The sequence below is a fragment of the Sus scrofa genome, chromosome 8, assembly GCF_054392235.1.
Source record: "Sus scrofa isolate SSC_HxYL_T2T_F1_AM1 chromosome 8, Sscrofa_HxYL_maternal_Yorkshire_Landrace_v2.0, whole genome shotgun sequence".
NCBI lineage: Eukaryota > Metazoa > Chordata > Mammalia > Artiodactyla > Suidae > Sus > Sus scrofa.
In genome coordinates this window covers 64,259,365-64,282,183 of record NC_139390.1, presented here as the reverse complement: position 1 = coordinate 64,282,183, position 22,819 = coordinate 64,259,365, and the positions used below count along the sequence as shown (strand labels likewise).

Below are 22,819 nucleotides of genomic sequence, written 5' to 3'. Positions count from 1 at the left end.
TGTACTGTTGTGACATAGAAAACTGAGGATATGTCAAGAAAAAGGAAGCATGTGAGAAGAAAACAGTCAAAAACAAGAGGGTGAAAGAGGGCAGGAAGGAAATGAAGAGGAGAGGAAACACTAAGTCAAAATGTGAATGGAATGAGCAATAAACACTCATTTTTTGGAACTGTACCTGAGTACACATGATGAAACACATAACTTGAGCTGGCCTGGAACTGGCCTTCCATACAAAACTAGGACTCTAAAGCAACATCACATACCTAAGACAGTAGCAAGGACATGGAAGAAACAGGAGTTCAGCCAGCCTTCTTTCGTACTTACTGAGCTCACTCAATTGGCCTCTGCAGAAACTGGACAGCTTTGGTAAATGGCAGTCTATTATCAAAACAGGTGGTAACTACAATTACAGCTGCTCTTCCAGATTTTGTCTCTTTTGTGGAGCAAATCAACATAGCCCTAGCACATGGTAAGCAACTAATGAGCTGGCAATGGTTTTTTCTCGATGTCATTTAGCATAGACCACCAGAAGCAGTTTGGGTGGACAGCAGGAAACATGTCACTGTCTTACTCAGGGCCATGTCAATTCTTCCTCTGTCACCATCCAGATTGGAGTGAATCTGATTGTTTATTATCACACAGAACATCTTAGCTTCATGGATGGCCTCATGCTAAATGAATCTATAGAGGAGGAAGCAGCAAAAAGCCTTCATATTGCACGTGAATGTTAGAAAATGAAATATATCTCACCAAATTAAGAGGCATCCATCTCAGGAGAGTTTCCATGGATCCAGAGGCCTAAGTCATATTAAGATATTCCTTCATAGTGAAAATTAGGGTAGTGGTTGCAGAACTAAGTAAATTTACATAAAATCATTAACTGTACCCTACAATAAGGATGAATTTTATGATAAATAAATTTTAAAAATTATCCCCTTAGAGAAATGATGAACACTGTGACACCTCCCATTAAGAACCAGTCACTATACTTAATGGGTCTCCGTGGAATTTTCAGGCAACATACACAATGTCATTTCAATATATTGTGTTTTATCATTTGCAAGGCAGCCAATAAGGTTACAAGTTTGGGGTGGGGCTCAGAAAACAGACAGTTCTGAAATGGATCCAAAACACTTTCTAAGAAGTTCTACCATTCAGGCCCATGACCTTGAAGATACAGTGTTTGAAGCAAATGACTGTAACATAGAACCTATGCTAATGTCAATAAGAGAATCATAGCACAGAACTTTATGATACTCTTCGTGAGACAGCTGCTCTGGGTGCAGGACAGAGTTGTTAATATGTTCTTGTGGAAAATGAACACCTGACCATGGAAACCAAGATAAAGGAGTTGTCCTCCATGAACTGGGTAGCAGCTGAGCCATCAAGCTTCACAAGAGCACTTCCTGACTGAAGAATAGTGCATATTTCATACGTATGATTGAGTTTGAACTTTTTTTTTTTTTTTTTTTTGTCTTTTTGCCATTTCCTGGGCTGCTCCTGCGGCATATGGAGGTTCCCAGGCTAGGGGTCGAATTGGAGCTATAGCTGCTGGCCTACACCAGAGCCACAGCAATTCAGGATTCGAGACACATCTGCGACCTACACTATAGCTCACAGCAACGCTGGATCCTTAACCCATTGAGCAAGGCCAAGGATCGAACCCACAACCTCATGGTTCCTAGTCGGATTCGTTAACCACTGAGCCACGATGGGACCTCCTGAACAGATCTTGAAGATAGAAGTAAATTCCCTAAATAGAAGTTAGCTTGTCATCCCAGTCACCGGTGCTGTATTGTCACTTCTTCCTTAATATATGTGTATATTGCTATGAATATTTAAGCTATACTTTATTAATGACAACACCCATTTTTTTTATAATGAAGGTAAGTACCATAAAATAAGATGGTAGAAATAAGACCAAGTATATCATTAATCAGAACAGAGGTAAATTATCTAAATTTATCATCTTAGAAGCACAGATTTTTATACTGTATATAAACAAATAAATAAACCCAGCTGAATCCCTCTCAAAAAATATATACTACGAACATAAAAGCATGTGAAAATTAAAAGAAAGGAAAATAAATTTTTAAAATCATGATTATATCTACCAAGAGGCTACTACTACTACTACTAATAACAATAATAACAATAATACTGAATCGACATCAGACAAAATATATAATTTTTATTGAAGATGAGGAGAACTAGTATATAATAAAAGTCTCTGTTTTCCAGGAAATTTTAAACATTCTAAACTGTGATTTTCTGACAATGCTATCTAAACATAAATAAGTTAACAATTTATGAATAACATAATAACAAGGGAGGACTGACAACTCCCAATCATATTTTCATATTGGAACCTATCTCTCAATGTAAATAATGTAAGTTTGTTTCCTGAAGGCAGAGGTTTTTGTCTCTGTCACTACCCAATCCTCATTTGTCATAGTCTGTTCAGGCTGCCCTAACCAAATACCACAACCTAGGTAGCTCATAAACAGCAGAAGTTTATTTCTCACAGCTCTGAAGACTGAGCAATCCCAGAACAAGGGGGCAGCATAACTGCCTTGGTAAAAGTCTACTTCCTCCTCCCTTTGCCTTCAGGTTGTTGAGGGAGAGATGGCTCTCTGCAGGGTTTCTTCCATAAAAGCATTAATCTCATCCATGAGGACTCCACCCTCATGACCTCTCCAAGGCCCCAGGTATTACTCTGGTAGGATTTGAAGGTTAGGATTCCAACATAGGAATTTTAGGAGGACATATTCTCCTTAGAGCATTTACTATCAAGTAGGACCTCAATAGATATCAGCTGAATAAATGAATTATCAATGGGCCCAACAGGCAAAAATATTAATAAAGTATAAAGTATATAAAATAAACTGGATTTCATAGACATATAGGGATCCCTGCATCCTTTGATAAGCGTAAACAGTCTTTGCCAGCAAAATAGAATATTTATAGAAGTTGGCTACAAAGCAAATCTTTGAAATTTTTAAAATTAACAGATACAGACCACTTGCACTAAAAACAAGTAATTTAGAAATAAGTGACAAAGATACATTTAAAATAAAGAAAAGAAACAATTGAATAAATGATGTAAAATTAAGAAATAACAAAAGGGATATAAATCTTCTAAAAAAAGATAAAATTGATACAGGCTATCAACAGAAAAAACATGGTTTTTTTGAAAATGCTAAACAAGAGAAAATTTTTTAAAGGCTAAATAAAAATGATTAGAAATGAAAAAGGAAATATAATTAAAAAAAAACAAAACACTTCAAATAGAATCCCAAGAATGTTATGGACAGGGTTTTGAAGATTTAAAGGATATAGAAAAGTTCTAAAGAAATCTGACTTGCTAAAACTTAGTTGAAAGAAAAAAATGTCAGAATATTTTCAGTACTTTAAAAAATAAAAAGTACTGATAATTAAAAACTTTACTCAAAGGAAAAACAAAAAGGAAAGAAAGAAAACAAAAAAACAGGTCCAAATTCTTTAAAATAGAATTCTATTTTTTAAACTTATCATTCCAAGATTTATACAAAATTTTAGGAAACTGAAACGACTGAGACAGGAAGAGAAGGGGCTGGTCACAACAATTAAGAACGACATGGCCCTTGAGAACCCTGCTTAGAACCAGCCTGGGATGTCAAAGACTGCACTTCCAGTGGACCTTGAGCTGTCTTACATGCTCGCTGTAATACATCAGCTAAGTGACACTCCCATAGGTGCAATGACAGTTCCCAGGGTGACTGTAAAAGGCTGAAAAGTGGGTCTTGGACCAATTCCTAGAAATCCTTGCCCCTTTCCAAAATAGTTGGAGTAATCCTAGCATATAAAATTACCCAGCCCATAAAAACTAGCCACCTCCCAGGCCAGGCCACTATCACCCCTTGAGACTGTGGCATTATGCCTATGGACTAGATACCTCTCTGAATAAACTCTCTTTCACTTTATGATGGCTCACTCTTAAATGTTTTCCTGCACAAATCCAAGGACACTCACCTGATGGCCGATCCCAGGAACCTGCACGAGACCTGAGACATGACCATCCTCTCGCACATCCTTCTTGAATCAGGAAGATTCACCTACTTTTTTTAGGTAATTGAAATAATCCTAAACAAAGTATTAGACCAAATTTGATTCATTCTAAGAATGCAAATTTATTTTAATATTTTAAAAAATCTGTTAATAAAATTCCCTATAGATTGAGATAAAATTATTAATGTGCTAACTAAAACAGCACATTAAAGTAGTCAATCAACACTTCATTATTAGAAAGAAAGACCTTACAAACTAAACTTATTAAACCTGATAAAGTACACTTACAAAGAAATCACTGACGTCACTTATAATGATGAAGTGTTAGAATAACACCCCTTACAAAAAGCAACACGACAAGGATGTTCACTATCCAGTCACACGTCTACTGAATATCATATTTACGATCTTCACATTGAGACAAAAAACAAACAATAGATGTAGAATTGAAAAGGGACAAAAATGATGCCACTATTTTCAGATATAAATATCTTTCGGAAAAATGAAGAGAATTACTAAACATATCATTCAAATTGAGGGCTAAATTCAGATAAGCATCTAGATCATCAATGAAAAATTACTCCAGTCACAAATAGACAAGATGATAATACAATATTTGTAAGAAATACATATACACACACACTGCATATATATACATATATATACACACACACATATATATACACACACATATGGTATACACATTATATACACTAAACAGTATCTATATGTTTATAATATTCTAATCAAATTATGTTTCTTGTAAGAAAAATAAAATACATGCAAAAGTCTTATTTAAAATTTTTGAAACATTTTTGCAAGACCTAATTAAATGAAAAGATAGTGTTCAAGGACAGTCCAGTTCACCCTAAATTGATCAACAAGACTTTTCACAAAATTTGACAGTCTACCCCTAAAATTTATATATATGGCATAATAACCAACACAGGCAGCAAAATCACAGACTGTCCAGAACCAGAAATGTATTATAAACTTAAGAGGACTCATGCTGGCTGCATTTCTGCTCTCCTTAATGTGATTTTTAGAATCAGGGAAGAAAAAATAAAGAGTAAAAACCATAATACAGAAGTTGGCTCATGAAATGTGGTTTTCAAAGCAATGTAAAAGTGAAGCCACTACAATTTGGGATTGAAAACTAACCAAGACATCTTTTGTCCTTTGGCAGTTTAGAGCATGCTTGTCTTTCAAGTGTAAATGTGTCTGAATGTAAATAACACCAGCATATGGTGAATCTCAAGAAATAGAACAGTGCAAATATTTTATAGCCACAATCTGCAGTAAGTAATGACTATAAACCCCAAGATCAAAATTATTGTCAGATTAGAATTTTTTTTCTAAATTTATTTCTTATGCTAAGTAATACCTCATTTACAAAATGGATGTTTTTTCCTAAACACTTACGTGGACTGTATATTTAATGCAAGGTGATTGCAGGAGAAAAAATATTTCAGGTAATGTCTCCATGTTTTGTTTGTTTGTTTGTTGCTTTTTAGGGCTGCATCCACAACATATGGAGGTTCCTTGGCTAGGGGTCAAGTCAGAGGTATGGCTGCTGGCCTACACCACAGCCACAGCCATAGCCACACAGAATCTAAGCCATGTCTGTGATCCACACCACAGCTCATAGTGACACCAGATCCTCGATCCACTGAGCAAGGCCAGGGATTGAACCTGCATCCTCATGGATACTAGTCAGATTCGTTTCCTCTGCTCCACAATAGGATCTCCCACAGTCTCCATGTTTAATAAGCAATGTGGGGTTTCAATTATTATTTTACTTTATTTTTTCTGCTTTTTGTTCTCAAAAGCAGAATAGATCAAGCTTCTTTTTATGAGAAAAAAAATCAAAATAAAAGCATGCTTATAGTTTACAGATATATGATAATTGAACCCAAAGTAATACACATGCATGTTATATATCAAAATATTTATACATGTAAAATACCTCTACATTCTACATAAAATTCCAGATAATTTTTCAGCATGCTTCAGGCTAAATGTAGTAAGATTAAAAACCCAGCTTATTTGTGAGATACATATCAACTAGCAAAATTGAAAACTTTCATTTAAAAAACCATATTAAATTCCAATTTAAAAATACATTTATGAAGAAAGTTACTAAGCTATATTCTACCTTGAGATACCCAGTTAGCACATAAAATGCAAAATGATGAACTGTTAGAATTTTCTGTTTATTCAATATGTTCCAACTATGTATCATGAGCATGTGAAAAACAGGTGAAATGGTTTTAATTAGTTGTCTCAGTTGCTAGAGATAATCCTTTATATTTTCTGATATTTTAAAATTAAATTGTGGAGTTCCCTCATGGCTCAGCAGGCTAAGTATCTGGTGTTGTCAGTGCTATGGCTCTGGTTACAGTTGTGGTGTGGATTTGATCCATGGCCCTAGGACTTCCACTTGTCATAGGCATGGCCAAAAAAAATTAAATCACAATTGTCTCTTTTCAAAGCACAAGGAACAGAGGGCTACTAATAATATTGTTAAAATATTTCCATTAATATGATTTAATATATAATTCATTGTTTATTTTCTTTTGGCTGCCCAAAAGCTACTTATTTCCTCTTTGTTCATTGATATCTTGTTTGTTTATTTGCTAAGCAGGACTAAGAAGAAGGAAAGTGGCCAGGTTCTCCTCCTCCTCTGAATTGAGGTTTTCACAGTGTCTTAAGCAAAAAATACTTGGTATATTTATTGCATGTACATTTAAGGTATAATATGATCATGTTTAAGAATGATATTTTATGATCTCTGTTCCTGTATGTACACATGAACACACACACACTTTTCTTTTCCTTAAGAGAAATCATTTCAAATGACTTTGAAACTGAACAAATCTGATACAAATAACCTTGAATTTGAGTTGATCTCAAATATTTATTAAGCCATCACTATTAAGCACATACTTTTTGTGAAGTGGAACAAAGCTCTTGGAATGTAAAGGTGAACAATATTTAATCCCTGCTCTTAAGGAAAGAAAAATCTAATAGAGAAGGTAAATATGTTGCTAAGTGGTTACAGTAGGTTCTAATGCTCTACTGCTCTTCTGCAGTTATGTTATAATAACCCTGGGAGCTTCCTAAGATATTGACTGTACCTTGGACAATCCCTCACCAAGGAATTTGTGTTTGTGTTGTTTATGTAGCATGAGTAGGTCTTCATGGAAAGAGAGTTAAATTACAAACAAAGAATATATGAAATTATATATTAGTGTATATCCTACTATATACATAGTATATATAATATATATAGATATTATATACTATATAATATTGACATTAGTATATACCATATACAGTATATAGTGTATAGATAGTGTATAGAATATATAGTATACATAGATATAGATATATGTAGATATAGATAGTATATCATGTATATAGATATATACTGTGTCCATACTTTTTTTTTTTTTTTTAGGGCTGCACCTGGCATATGGAGGTTCCCAGGCTATGGGTACAATTGGAGCTGTAGCCACTGGCCTACACCACAGCCACAGCACCTCGGGATCCAAGCCGCATCTGCAACCTACACCACAGTTCAGGGCAACGCCGGATCCTTAATCCACTGTGTGAGGCCAAGGATCAAACCCACATCTTCATGGATACTAGTCGGGTTCATTAACCACTGAGTCACGATGGTAACTCCGTGCATTCATACTTAAGCACAGCTACCTCTTAGATGTAGCTCAGGCATGTTTCCAATAAGAAGAACCTGTGTTCTTTAACATTATTATATCACAAATAGGGATAACAAGAATTCCTATCTTATAAGCAGTTAGCAATGTATGGACAAGTTCCTGGTACATGATAGATTCTCAGCAAATGCTGACTGCTTTACTATTATTATTGTATTGCTGCAATTAAATGCAAATGTATCATTTTGTTGTGAGTTGCAATTTTAGCTCTTAAGTTCAAGTATTTTTTCAGACTTTGGAGAGGTCTACAAAGACAGTTCACCTATCTTTCTGCCAGTTTTGTTGTATCCTTATATCCCTTTCCTAGTATCAGGAATACTATTCTGATTTGAAATCCAAGAATTTAAGTTGTGCTCTATCCTAATAAGTCTTTGACTAATTATCCTTTTTTCCTGAGTCCTTGCCATAAGAAACCCAGATGTGCTATGCATTATACTAGAGAAGACCATGGTAAGCAAAAAGCTACTGTGTCTTCCTACTCTTGGAGCTTAACATCTAGTTAATGATAAACTTTGGTAATATTACAAAGAAATTTGAATAATATTATCACAGTCTATAATAGGTGCATATGACTGTGATTTCAGGAAAAGTTCTGGTAGGAAGCTTAGATATGATACAACTTAGAGTTTATAAGGTAAAGGGAGGAGGAAGCGTGAAGAAATTGAGGATTTGAATGAAAGTCATGGGTGCAGTGAGCAAACTCAGGGGAATATTATCTTGAGGTAGGGCTGAGGAAGTTGGCCAATCTTACGTCATGCAGGGCCTGATAGGCAATGCTGATATCTTTAGATTTTGTTTATTAGATTTGTTTTACTAAAAGTCCTAAGAAATCATTGAAATGGTGTGGCTGTCTGTGTGTATGTGTATACTCATGAGTATCTGAGGTGGAATTGATGATAAAATTAAACTTGAGCTTTAAAGAATACACTATATGATTTACACAAAATTTCCATCCCTCCATTTTCCTTGACGGTCTCTCCAGGGCTTTCATCTGCTGATATTTCTCTTTGGTGTTTTTTACTGCTCTGTGTGACTACAGTGCTTGCAATTCCTGTTTTGCCCGTCTCCTCCTGGAAGACATACCTTCTCACACTGAGCATCCGTGACATCTTCCAAAGCATATCGGTGTCTGTGATCATTCATTCTAGACCCTAGTCTCTACCCGGCATTTCACATTTCCTCTCATCACTTGGTTTGGGTCCTGGCACAAGTGAATTGGTCTCATTTTTGATATTCATATTTATTCTTTTAATTCAGATTGCCTACCACCCACTTAACATCTTAGGTACATTTGGATCTCTTAAAGAACAAATTAAATCAGAGCTCAAATTTTAAGTGCATATGCTCCTGATAGAAAGGGTTTTTTTTTCAATGTAAATATGAAAACAGACATTTTAACCTACTTTCCTTTCCTGTTTTAATCATTTGAAAGCAGGAATTGGAACAAGAATAACTACTGGGAATTAGCCTAAATTCGTAGAAACACTTAATTTTTCTGGATCTGACTTTAACCCTAGAGCAAGGCTTTTGACAGCATATGGTTTAGATTTGGCATAAGAGTAGAAGCATGCTGAAATCACTGCCCAGGGATTCACAGTCCTTTAATACAGAAGTGTTCCAGTTAGATTTGGTCAGAGATCACAGAAGCATATTTCCAGAGAATGCTACAAGTTGTGAAATGTGCTCAAGAATACAGCAATGAAACCCCAGGACCACAATTCAGCAACTGTTATTAGGCAAACTTCTATATTTCAGGTAATAGATTACACACTGGGGACATAAAGATTTTGAGGTTTTGGTCCCTTATTACAATTACAACTTTGACCCAGTTTTTTCTCAAACAGCTCATACTATAAAAAGGTATAAGAGATACCTAATAATAGAATGTGAAAGTACTAGCCACGCAGTTCTGCCAAAAAGCCTACAAGAATCTAGGGAAATAACCTTTTTGCTCAGGCAGGGGTGGCGATAGATGGTAATACAAAGTAAATGACATTTAACTTGGAATGTAAAAATTTAGCATGATGTTTCTAGGAGTGGGGGATGATATTTCCAGTAAATGCAAAGATAGATGCCAAAGTGGAGAGATGTGAAATTGCATGGCCAATAATTCAGGAGTACCAAAAATTATTGTGCAGGCATACAACAAAGAATTTTAGAGTTAAAAGATATATCTGTGTAAGTTCAAGTAATATACATAAGGATTGATGTCTAGCTTCAAGATATTATTGGATATCTTATTGGATACCTTATTGGATAAAGGTGATCTTTGTCTGCAAGTAACCCAACTGAATTACAACCACAAAAATATATTCTAGAAGAAGATAACAATATCCTAGGTCTCAATTTAGCTCTGTAAGACTATCAACACACAATTAAAAATAAACAGGCAAAGAGACAAGATATAATTGATACCAAAAGGCAGGACAAGCAGAGGACAGAGTTATCAAATATGGATTATAGAATATAGTATGTTAGATATGTTAGGGGAAAAAGCAAATTAGAGAAGTCCCACAGTCAAGGAGATTATTTAAATATTTCATAAAAATTCTAGATTTGAAAAGTTACAGGTGAATTTATCCATTTAACAGACAGGTTTTACATAGACTGGACACAACAGAAAAGATAATCTGAAAACTGAAAAGTAAATAAGATATAAATCCTTATTTATAGGATATAAGATATCCATTTAACAGACAGGTTTAACATAGATTGGACACAAAGCAAGCACAGAAGGGCAAAAGTTAGAAAATCGAGAAAAGTGAGAGAGATGAAGGTAATACAATTACAGTATAATGTACTGGTAATCTGAGTCCACAAAAACAAGAGCGAATGAGAAAGAAACAAATTATTAAAAGGTAATGGCCCAGAGTTTTCAAAAATACAAATGAAAGCAAATTATAAAATCAAGAACTACTATAAACTTGAACATGTTTAGACATGTTATAGTAAAACTGCTAAAATGTAAAAAGAAGAAAATCTCAAAAGCAGCCAGAGAAGAAAAAGGCATATTATTTTCAGAATTAAAAAATAAGATTTATGGCTAACTTTTCAAGAAGTAGTATGAGTTCAGAAGATAAAAGAAAAAGATTTTTTAAAAGCCGAACAGGAATAACTGTCAACCTAGGACTTGATACCCAGTAAAAAGTATTCTTAAAAGACAAAAACAAACAAAAAAAACCCTGACCTCTGCTTCCAGTGAAAATGAATTAAGTTGAATGAGAAATTCTCTCCTGACTGAAACAAACAGAAAAACTAAACAAAATTTATCAAAGAAGTTATGAGAAACTAAACATCATTCAACAAAGGAGAGACACCCCAAAGAGACAGGTACAGATAAGGTAAGCTTTGTGAGTGTCCCAGCTGACTACTTGAGGCCATTTCCAAACTGTAGCAGGGGGACTGGAACACATGCAGACCTAAGAAGACTTCCAGAGTTTAGAAGACATTGCTGAGGGTCCTGTGGGGAAAAGGGGGCAATGAGAGGTTACCAGACAGAGTACAAGAGAAGTGAAAGCTCAGAGAGGAGATGCCAAAATTCCACAGCAGATTCTTCTCAAATATTCATCAGAGAATTATTATTGCATGCGTGTCAAAAAAGGAAAACATACAAAAGGATTACAAGAAACATATTTGGCTCTATTGGCATGGTGGGTGCCTATTTTCCCTAGCCAGATGGAAAAATCTATTAATTCACTGGGCATTGGGTTAGAGTATACAGAAATGTCTTGCCTCAGTAGTAGGAAATAATTAGGTTAAGATTAATCACTGATTGACTTCTGCCAAATCTTTTTTTTTCTTTCTTCCACCTCCAACACAGAGAAATTCCTGTACCAAGGATCAAACCCAAGCCAGAGCTGCCTATGCCACAGCTATAGCAACACCAGATCCTTAACCCACTGCACCAGGCAGGGATCAAACTCACACCTCCAAAGAGACAAGCAGGATCATTAGCCCACTGTGCCACAGAGGGAATTCCTGCCAAATAAATCTTAAAAGCAGGACCCAAAAGGATCACACAGATTCTAAAATAAAATTAGTGTCCCAGAGGAAAACTCAAAATATTTACAAGCATACAAGATTATCTAGTACTCTAGCATTCAATAAGGTAGAGTTCACAACCTAATCAAAGATTATCAGGTATGAGAAGCAGCAGCAAAATCAAATTCTAGGAGAAAAGTCAATCAATCAATGTTGATCTAAAGCTAACACAGATAAGGACAGTAAAACAGTTATTACAACCAGATTTGATATGTTAAAAAGTAAAGTAGAAAATGAAAATATTTTTAGAAGACTAAAATTTTCTAGAGATGAAAACTTTAATGACTGAGGAGAGAAATACACTGAATGAATTAAAGTCAGATAGGAAAATTCACAAGAAAAAATTAGTGAACTTGATGATACAGCAAGAGAGACTATCTAAATTTTCACACAGGGGAAAAAAATTAGCAATGAAGAGTACCCGTGAGCTGTGAGGCCATTTCATTTTGTTTAATACATAGGTAATGAAGGTATCCAAAAGATAGATAGAGGAAGGAGACAATAAAACATCCATTGAAGAATAGCCTATGATTATCCAAATTTTATGAAAAATATAATTTCAGATCCAAGTTCAACGCAATTAAGTATATCACTTGAAATGATGTGATAAGGTAGCAGGTATACAAGAAACATGAAAGCAACCAATAAAAAAAAAAAAAGCCAAAAATGGAGATTCACTGGAATCATTTAAAAAAATACAATACAGAGGAAGGCAGGAATAGAGGGAAAAGGAGACAAAGAAGAGAAGAACAGATGCAGCCAAAGGAAAACTAAGGGTAAGATGATAGATTGAAATGTAACTGTATCAATAATCACACTGAATCTAACAGGTATAAACAGCCCAATTAAAAGTCAGATAGGATAAAAATGCAAACCATAAGAAACACAGTTTAAATATAAAGGCAAAGATAGTTTAAAAATAAAAGGATAATAGGTCCTACTGTATAGCACAAGGAACTGTGTATGACTGGGTCACTTTACTGTGCAATAGAAAATGAAGAAACATTGTTAAATCAACTATACTTTAATTTTAAAAAATGATAAAAAAATATATATAATGTTATCTTTAATCAAAATAAAACTGAAGTAGCTACAATTAATTAAAGAGCCTATATTTTAAGATAAATAACATTGCCAATGATAATGATTTTATAATGATGAAGTCAATTTATCATTTTTATATAGGCAAAAATGATCTAGCTATGTCATAGTACTAGGCATGTCTGTACATTTCCAAATGTGTTGCATATGATATTTATATAATTTAATTTCTCTGAAACTAAGGATTAATTTATGATTTCATTTTATTGTAGAAACAGAGCATTATAAACTATTCATTATTAAATATTGGTGTTGGTGGAACAACATGGATGCTAAGTGAAAGAAGCTACATTTTAAAAACAGAACACATATGTGACTACACTAATATAATATCTAAGGAAATTTAAAATCAATATAGTGAAAAAAGTGGATCAAGGGGAGTTTGGGAAAAATGTTAGGGTTGATGACAGTGAAACACAAACCTACCTCTTCAGATGCTAATGGTCTATCTGATGATCGTTGTGGGGGTTGGAGAGATAGATACACACATTTACCAAAAGCCATAACACTGTATGCTTAAATTATTTCCATTTTAGGTAAATTATATATCAACATTTATTAAAACATTTATGATAGAATAAATAAAAGTACAATGCTGACTCTGACAAGGTTGAGAGCTATTAACTCAAATCTTCATATGCTAAAGCATTTATGGAGCTGTTTTCTTTCTCTCAATTATGTTCACTCTTCTATCACCAGAAGTTGGTAGAAACATCAAATTCTCCTTCTTCAAATAACATAAGAATACGGAGTGCTATTTTTAATATGGATATACCTACACTCAGAGAAATATACTTATTGTCACTTATACATGAAGTTGATGAGAGAACACTGTTAAAGCATAAAAGCTGAGTTCTCTGCTTTAATGGCATATGGGAAATTTACTCCATCCCCAGCCCTCACTGTGATGGTAATACTCATTTTCAAAATGGTGTCAGAATAAGAGGGAGAGACTGAGTGTACAGAGAGCCACACGCCTTCAAAAGAGATCTTTATTCACTCACCCGCAGACACTTTCAGCTCAGCAGTGTTCCTTTCTAGATTGAACGTCTCAAGAATGTGATTATCAAATCAGAGAGATGTCCCAGGTTTTCAGCCTGGCATGTACGAGAACTGTTGAATATCTATGATTGAAAATAATTGCAAAATACATCAGAATGATTGCTGAATCAAGCTGTGCTGTAGCTGTCACCAAGTTACCACACATTCCAGATTAGTTTATACTGAGGCTTCAGTGAAATTATGCTTGTGGAGAACAGATTAATATATACTTGATTAATGTTATCATGAGTAAAAATTCTGACATTCCAAATCAAATGCTTTCATTAAAATAGCTACATTCTGTGTAAACAATTGATTGGTCAAGATGGACAAAATGACTGCAAATGGATTATCTACTAAATTGGGATGTGCTCTCAGTGAGGAAGACACTGTTTTGGAAAACACCATGTGCTTGGAAGATGAAGCGGCTCCATGCTTTTGTTCTTTAAAACTACTTTCAGCAGAATTTAAGAAGTCCTGGGATGCAAATTTTTGTATTTAAGGAAATGAAGATCCCTAGTTCACAGTTTCAGGTCTTATTACTTGGTAGAGTAAACCACTGAGCAGAAAGACAAAAAGTACTTACTATGAATGCGGTGAAATCCCCCCCCCCCCTTTTTATGGCTATACCAACAGCACATGGAAGTTTCCAGGCCAGGGGCTGAATTAGAGCTGCCCTTGAGGCCTACGCTACAGCCATGGTAACACCAGATCAGAGCTGCATCTAAGACCTAGACCAAAGTTTGCAACAATGCCTGATCCTTAACCCAGGTTTTCAGCCTAGCATGAAGTGAGGCCAGGGATCAAATTCACATCCTCACAGACACAATATTGGGTCTTTAACCAACGGGGCCACAATGGAAACTCCTGAAATCCTTTTTTGCTAATAGTATCAAAGAATATGTATTGTTATTATTTGCTTACCTATGTATTCTTTTCCATGTAATATAGGTTTCATGGGTCCATTAGTGGCTGATGCAACTAACATAAATACATTAGTTGCTTCTTTTAATGTCCTTAACAACACTAGAAAATAGGTAATAGAACGAATAGAACGTTCATTTTCCAAGTAAAGAAACTGAGAATAATGAAACAGTTAATAAGCAGATTAGATGGCTTTGCAATTACACTGGCAGGCTCATATAAATTCTAGGTGGTGCAAGTACAAAGTACATCATTTTGGTAAAAAGGCTCTTCATCCAAGCCAAATGTTTAGTTTTTATAATTTCCAACAATCGAAATCATCAGGGCACTTCTTTTCAGTTCTGAGCTATCAGGCCAGAGAAGTTTTGTCAGGATGCTTAACACATCTAAACATTCATTAATAAAAATGAAATGCACCATTGCCAGAAGCCATGATAAAAAGGCCAAGTGGTGACCAGGAATTGGATACATCTTAATGTGTTGGCATTCTAGTGAGATTAGGGAGATTAAACAAAGCAAAACAAAATTAAAAAACTGCATTTTTCAAATAATCCCTTAAAACTAGAATTACCCCATTAAATGACTAGCATAATTTATACCAAAAACTTATGAAGGCTACCATTGAAATAAACTAATATTGAAAATCAAATACCTATCCATTTATTTATTTAATCAATTACTTAGTGTTTTAATGACATTTATTCCTGTTCCTGACTCAGAGTATTTTAATATATTACTTCTCAGTTATATCTTGTTCTCACAACAGATATTAGTGACATAATGGAACCCCTTGTTCTTTTTACAAAGACTGATATACTGGGCTTCATGTGAAAATGCCCTATATTGAAAATCCAGAGTATGATACAGAAGGCACTTAGAATTTCTACTGTCTTCTCCACTGGAAATTATATTTTAATTCACTATATAATGATTCTAGAAGCTTAAACTCACAGTTTAATACCTTATTGGATTAATGATGTAGGTCATCTATGATATGCATGTTTGTTTTTATTGTTCTTCTGTTTTACTTTAAGAGATGAAGTAGCATGCAGTCTACCCCAGATTATGTCTTTGTGCCCATAAAAGTCTCTATTTCCTGGAGCCAACTATGATGTATGTAGTCATTAATTAGCAAACATTATACAACTTTTTGTTTGTTTTATGGCTACACCCACGGCATATGGAAGTTCCCCAGCCAGGGAATGAATCCAAGCAACAGCTGTGACCTGTGCTACATCTGTGACAAAGCTAGATCCTTTAACCCACTGTGAAGGGCCAGGGATAGAACCCATACCTTGTAGTGACCTGGGCTGCTACACTCAGATTCTTAACCCACTGTGCCACAGTGGGAACTCCTATAAAATAATTCTTAAAATAAGTGAAGCATATGACATGATTGTTCTGTACCTGGAATCTGACATACCAGCTAGTTTAATTTTAAAACTCTTACATTTTCTAACTGCTGATTATAAATTTATTCAGCTATAAGATGCAATCAGTATGCTCAAAATAATTTAAGTCACCAAAAATGGTATGTGCATTCACGGGCACTTTGTTGATATTCAATAAAGTACAATTTAGATTTTGAACAAGTTAGAGTTGCTTAAACATAACTAGTCAGCTCCAACAACCAGGGTATTCATTACTATATTTAGTAATGCTAATGGAATATAAGCTAGAAATCATTAACTGTATCTTAAAGAATACAAATTGGGTATAACAGAAAAGGGATAAACTAAGGATTGCAAATAGTATCATCAAAATACTGTTGTTGAGTTGTGCAAATACCAAATTACATCATTTTATTATATAAGCATTTATATCAGTGAGAAAAGTGTAAAGAACAATACCTACACATATTCTCAAGTAAATGGATAGTTCAAGTATATACTACTTATTGCTGCTAATGTATAGTATGTTTAACAACACATCAGGTTCAGTGAAATATCAATTTGTATTACTAGTCAGCAACGAAAGTTCTCAGCCATTGGCAAAATCATGCTAAACCACTGCAAAATGACTGAATAGATTCTATTAAGTATCTCATGCCCCTACAAAGAGAATATTTATATGGAGAAAAAAAAAAGTTAATCGTAAACTTTTCATTGTTATGATTTTATTCTTTATCCAATGAAGTTACCCCGTCTAATGCTATTTTTTTTCCAGTCACAATGAAGAAATACACCCTGATTAGTATTGTAGGGATGGAATTGAGTTGTATGATATTGGAGATGCATTTTTGCTAAATTCTAACACTTCTATGTAGGTTTTTTTCAAATTTTAACACTTTCCTGGAAAAAAAGACAAAGTTAGGAGAGGGCTGGCTTATCTTTCGTCAAGTAGTAATATAATGCATTTTTTAAAAATTGAAACATGAGTGATTTACTTAACCATCTCATTGATATCTCAATATTTCATTGGCAATGTCTGAGTTCTTGGTCTCTGGCTATTTACTTTTCAATGTGTCAAATATTAAATTAAAAAACTCATACCATTCTTTTTTAAATTCTGTGACTTCAGGACAATTCCAGACACATAATAAAATGATGATCATTAATGTTAGGGTAGAATAATTATCACAATATAACATATCATCTTTAGTGAAGCCATCCAGTTCAGTCCTTTTCAAATTGTACTGTGGGGGACTCCAGTGTAGATGTTTTACAGATAGAGGACCTCACGGGCTGAGAGTAAAGGGTAACGAGAATAAAATAGAGTGTCAGGGCTCTGTTTTCTTCTCCTTCCATTTTGGTCAAGAGAGCTGCTCTTCATTTTTTTTTTAAGTTGAGCTATCATGAAATATTGTATTTCAGAATTTTCTGGGACTAAAACTCTGAAAATGCAGATTTAGTAAATTATCAGTAGTATAAATGACATATGAGTAATTCTCATTTCTTCAGCTCTTTCCAAATACCACAAAGTATACTTTACAGATATTCTCTTATTTAATTTTGTTACAACCCTGAAAAGAGATACCATTCTTTCAATTCTACTAATAAAAATGAGGATTAGATAGGTTTAATAACTTGCTAAAAATTACACTCAATTCCAGCAGAGGTGGAGAGCCAATGCAGGTCTCTCTGATACTATTTTCTGGTTATTAACTGTTCTTCTATTGCATACCATTCAGGTATATAACCCAACAGGACATTTTATTAAAAATTACTATCTGACCACAGAATCAGCAATTCATAGTAATACATGATAGCTCTTACATGACAGAGAAATCTAATGATTACCAACTATTGATTATAATACAAATGGGTGGAGCCTTGTGGCTCTAGAATTAGTCTGCGTTAAGTCTACATAGTCCGAAAATCACCTTTGCCATTTAATGCTATATTCTAAGGTAATATATGTAAAAGGCTTAAAGAGTATACAGTACATATTAAGTGTTCCAAAAATATTACCTATTATTTAGAAAGTTTTTTTGGTGATTGCTGCTTTATGCTTACTTTAAAAGAATTCCAAGTTCCCATGAGTGGGAACATGTAAGAAGAAATTTTCCTTACTATTCCTTGTTAGGAATTACATGGACATTTTATGAATACCAAAAATAAAAATAAAAGTCTCAAAGACTTTTCAAATTAAACTTGAATTTCTAAGACTTTAAAGTTTGTACCTTTAAAACTTTTTTTTTTTTTTGTCTTTTGCCTTTTCTAGGGCCGCACCCATAGCATATGGAGGTTCCCAGGCTAGGGGTCTAATTGGAGCTGTAGCTGCCTGCCTACACCACAGCCACACCAACGCCAGATCCGAGCGGCGTCTGTGACCTACACCACAGCTCATGGCAATGCCAGATCCTTAACCCACTGAGCAAGGCCAGGGATTGAACCCGCAACCTCATGGTCCCTAGTGGGATTAGTTTCTGCTGCACCATGACAGGAACTCCTAAAACTTTTATTTTTTTCAATTGTGGAAGCCTACATTTAATGGGTAATCACTCTGAGTCAAGATCTAGAACACAAAAAAAATTAGAATCCTCCCCAAAATTGCTTTAATTGATTTGAAAAATATTATATAAGCTGAAATCACTACTTATGATGGATTTTTTAACTGCTACTTTTAGTTCCCAGAATAAGTATTTCTTAGGGTAAAGATAATCCAGAGTCAATATCTGAAAAACACTGGTCTGGATACAAGAAAATGTATGCTTACAAGTTTACCTAGTATATATTGAGCTATGATTTCTCCTTTGCTCAGAGCAATATGTGATCAATTTCTAAAGGTTCTGAATCACATCTAGGTTTAGGCAAAAAAGCAAAAGGAAATAAGCATGAATTAGTTTCTGTTATTCACTTGGACAGGTGTCAATCATGTTCATTATATTGTAAAATTTCAGGACTGTTGTAAAAGTTAATCAGAAAAAGAGGCAGAGCTGTGTAAGTGAAATCTAGTACAACATTTAGTTACCTGAATAGCTCTTGCTAAGTTAGAGCTCTTGCTAAGTTGGACAGGGTGTGGGGAAAAGGCAAATACAAACCCAAATTAAGGATTAAAAAAATACACGAATCTGTTGTTTGTTGGGGCAAAGATTAATTGCTGAAACACCAGCAGGTAGCTTTTAAACAATAATGAGACTTCTGTTGATTACTGTTTGCCAGCCTTGTGGTCCAATACCTCTGGGCTGATTCACATTTGTTATCTGATGTGAGAAGAGGAGGGGAAGTAGGAGGTAAGTGAAACTGAAGAATAGGTAAGTTATATTCAGCACCAATCAGTCTCTGTCTAATTGTTGAAGAACCCCTCTGTGCCTTACCATAGCTAGTCTGCATTCCTTAAGCTCTCTGTAAACAAAGAGTTTGACCTGTAATAATGCAAAATATTGAATTATTGATGCATAGGACAAGGTAAGTTCTAGCCTTCTGTATTTCCAGGTACCCACACATGGATATGTTCTACTTGCTTTATCTAGACTCCAGTACTAACTATAGACTCTAAAGTAATTCATCTTAAATTTGTTTTTTCTATATCATATTGGATATATTAATATATAATAATTATAAATAATAATATATAAGGCTTCCCTCTAACAAAAAAAATGTTTTATATGTTTTTTTCATTAAAACTTTTAATAAATTGGTAGTTCATTAAATCAGGCATCAAAGATGACATTCATTAGTCCATTCAACAAATAATTGTCAAACTTCTACTCTGCTTTCAGGATCTATGTTATAAGCCAGAGACATAGGGATAAATAAAAGAAATATGGCACCAGTCTTTATATAGATTAATTCTACTGGGAGAGATGACAATAAACAAATTCCATAAACATATACATAAAATCATTATAAATAATAATATGTATATCTTGGGAAATATGCTGGAAATGAGTTTGAGTAAACTGTAAAGACTCACTTTGGATAGACTGGGAAAAGACTCACTGAGGAAGTTTCATTGAGTCTGAGATCAAAAGGATGAGATGGAGGCATCAATGATCAGGGAAAAGAGAAAAGCACATGCAGTAGGTCAGAGAGTCCAAAGTGCTTTACATTTTTAAAACCTTAAAAAAATACCAGTGATGTAGCATAGAGAGAGGTAAAAATTTTGTTCAGGAGTTCCCATCGTGCCGCAGTGGTTAACGAATCCGACTAGGAACCATGAGGTTGCGGGTTCGGTCCCTGCCCTTGCTCAGTGGGTCAAGGTTCTGGCGTTGCCGTGAGCTGTGGTGTAGGTCGCAGACGCGGCTCAAATCCTGCGTTGCTGTGGCCCTGGTGTAGGCTGGTGGCTACAGCTCCGATTCGACCCCTAGCCTGGGAACCTCCACATGCCACAGGAGCGGCCCAAGAAATGGCAAAAAAGACAAAAAAAAAAAAAAAAAAAAAAAAAAAAATTTGTTCAATATCAAGTTGGAGAGTTAAAGACTAAACTCAAGTGCAATGGTAGACATTTAAGGATTTTAAGCAGGGGGTGGCTTGACATTTTAACGAAATAATCCTATGTTCCATGGTAAGAATGAATTTAAAAGGGACAGGATTTTAAATGTGAAATCAGTTGGGAAATTATTGCTTTATTCTGGAGAGCCATAATGACTCTGATTCTTGTAAATGACACTGGGAATGGACCCTTGTGAAGCTGAAATTATTTTTGAGTTAGAATCTAGATAAACTACTAATGGATTGTATGTGCGACTGAGATGAAAGAAATTCTATGTTTCAGCTTTGGCACTGAAGTGGCAGTGGTGTTATTTCCTGAGTTGGGAAAGGCTTAGGAGTAAACAGGTATAGCTTTATCTATATATGTTTGAGTATTTACTTGAAGAATTAAAAGACACATATTTTGACTTTTATGAGATCTGTTAAGTGGAGCTATCAAGCAGACAACTGAATGTGAGTTTCTGGCATTGACATAATTCTGAGTGGGACATACATATTTTGAAATAGTCACTTTCAAAATGTTATAGGAAATCACCCAAGGAGGCTGTTAAAAAAGTCAACCAATGAGACGTTCTGAATTAATTTTGTCAATGAGAAAGGCAATCACTGCTTGAAGACATGAAGGGCAATGTCTTATTCAAGTTTGATGTATACAATGACTATTTATTGATATAGACACCTTCTTCACCTTTTCCCATGAATATACAAACTTTGATGCTTCCTAAAACCTTTAATTCTGACTTAGAGCAAAGATTAAGGGTACAAATATAATGTACTAAATATACATCAAATGTCTTGGCCCAGAAATGTCTCCTCTACCAAACTTTTCACATACTTCTATACATACCAAAATGTGTCTTTTGTCCATATGAAACTTAAAATCTTTCAAAGACAAAATAAAATTGTATCTCATATAGTAATAAAATCACTAGAACTTTTGGTATGCGTTCTCAATTTATTTAAAGTAAAAAACAGATAAAATATTAGCTTATCATTAATTCAGATATAATGGATTTGTGCCTCACATTTTTTGCTACATTTCAAAATACCCTATAAGATATTTAATATTTATAATGGACTTCATTTCCTAAATTTTTCCATTATAGGACATTTTACATTTAAAAATGAATTATAATAGTTTTCTACAAGCACACCTAGATAAAGTATTTAAGAAAACTTTGTCTAGCACACAAGGAGATCTTTTCTTATTTTAAATGGTGTGTATCTAGTTCCCAAACTTTGCCCATCATAGAATTTGTATGACAATCAGTTTTAAAAGAGTGATTTCTAATATCCGGATCATTATCTCCCACCAAGATCAAAAACACCACCACACCTTAGCAACAACAGATGTTTCCTCTAAGATTTATAGGGCTATCTCATTTCTAATGTTTTTTGTATATATACTACCAATCGGAGGGGACCCATCTGGTTTGGTGGAACATTTACTGATTAAGGAATCCATACCCCAAATTTTTCTGGCACTGACTGAGTAGGAATCTAGATATAGGAAAAATAGAAATTTTTAATAATGTCTTAAAATTACATTAAAGATCCTAGAGTAGTTCTTGCAGGCATTCCATTTACCCTTTCACTTCACTAAAGCTAGAGATGGCTACTTTGAGATTATGTTAAAACACTTGCCGAAGTGTGTGTGTGTGTGTGTGTGTGTATGCATACATACACATTTAGTTTATAAATTCACTGAATGCTACATTAAATCTCCTTGGACCTTGTTCTGATCTTTATTTCTTAGCATTTTACATTTGTCCAAATACTGTTTGTTTTTGTCTTTGCCATGTGTGCATGATCACTCCTGGAGTTTGGTAGAGAAAAGAAAGAAAAAGTGAAATTAGTGAGGAACCAATTTATTTTTTTCCAAGTATGTTCCCCACTTAAAGTACAAATGTTTAAAAGTGTAAAGTAAAATGTATAAAACAGTATATGATTATCTGATATCTTCCTACCTGGCCTGAAGTAAAACTCTTTCAACCTAATTGCAGTCATAGCCCACCTGTTTAAATGCGTTCCATACATCACTTCCACTGCTCA

The 22,819-nt window shown here is 34.4% G+C and overlaps 1 long non-coding RNA gene across 1 annotated transcript in view; it reads right to left on the bottom strand.

Moving 5' to 3' along the window:
- Nucleotides 1-22,819, bottom strand: part of LOC110262009 (uncharacterized) — a 560,710-nt gene that overhangs the window by 381,561 nt on the left and 156,330 nt on the right. Inside the window, exon 3 of the long non-coding RNA XR_014812607.1 lies at nucleotides 13,931-14,050. This is a non-coding gene — a long non-coding RNA (uncharacterized LOC110262009). The remainder of the gene's footprint in view (nucleotides 1-13,930; nucleotides 14,051-22,819) is intronic.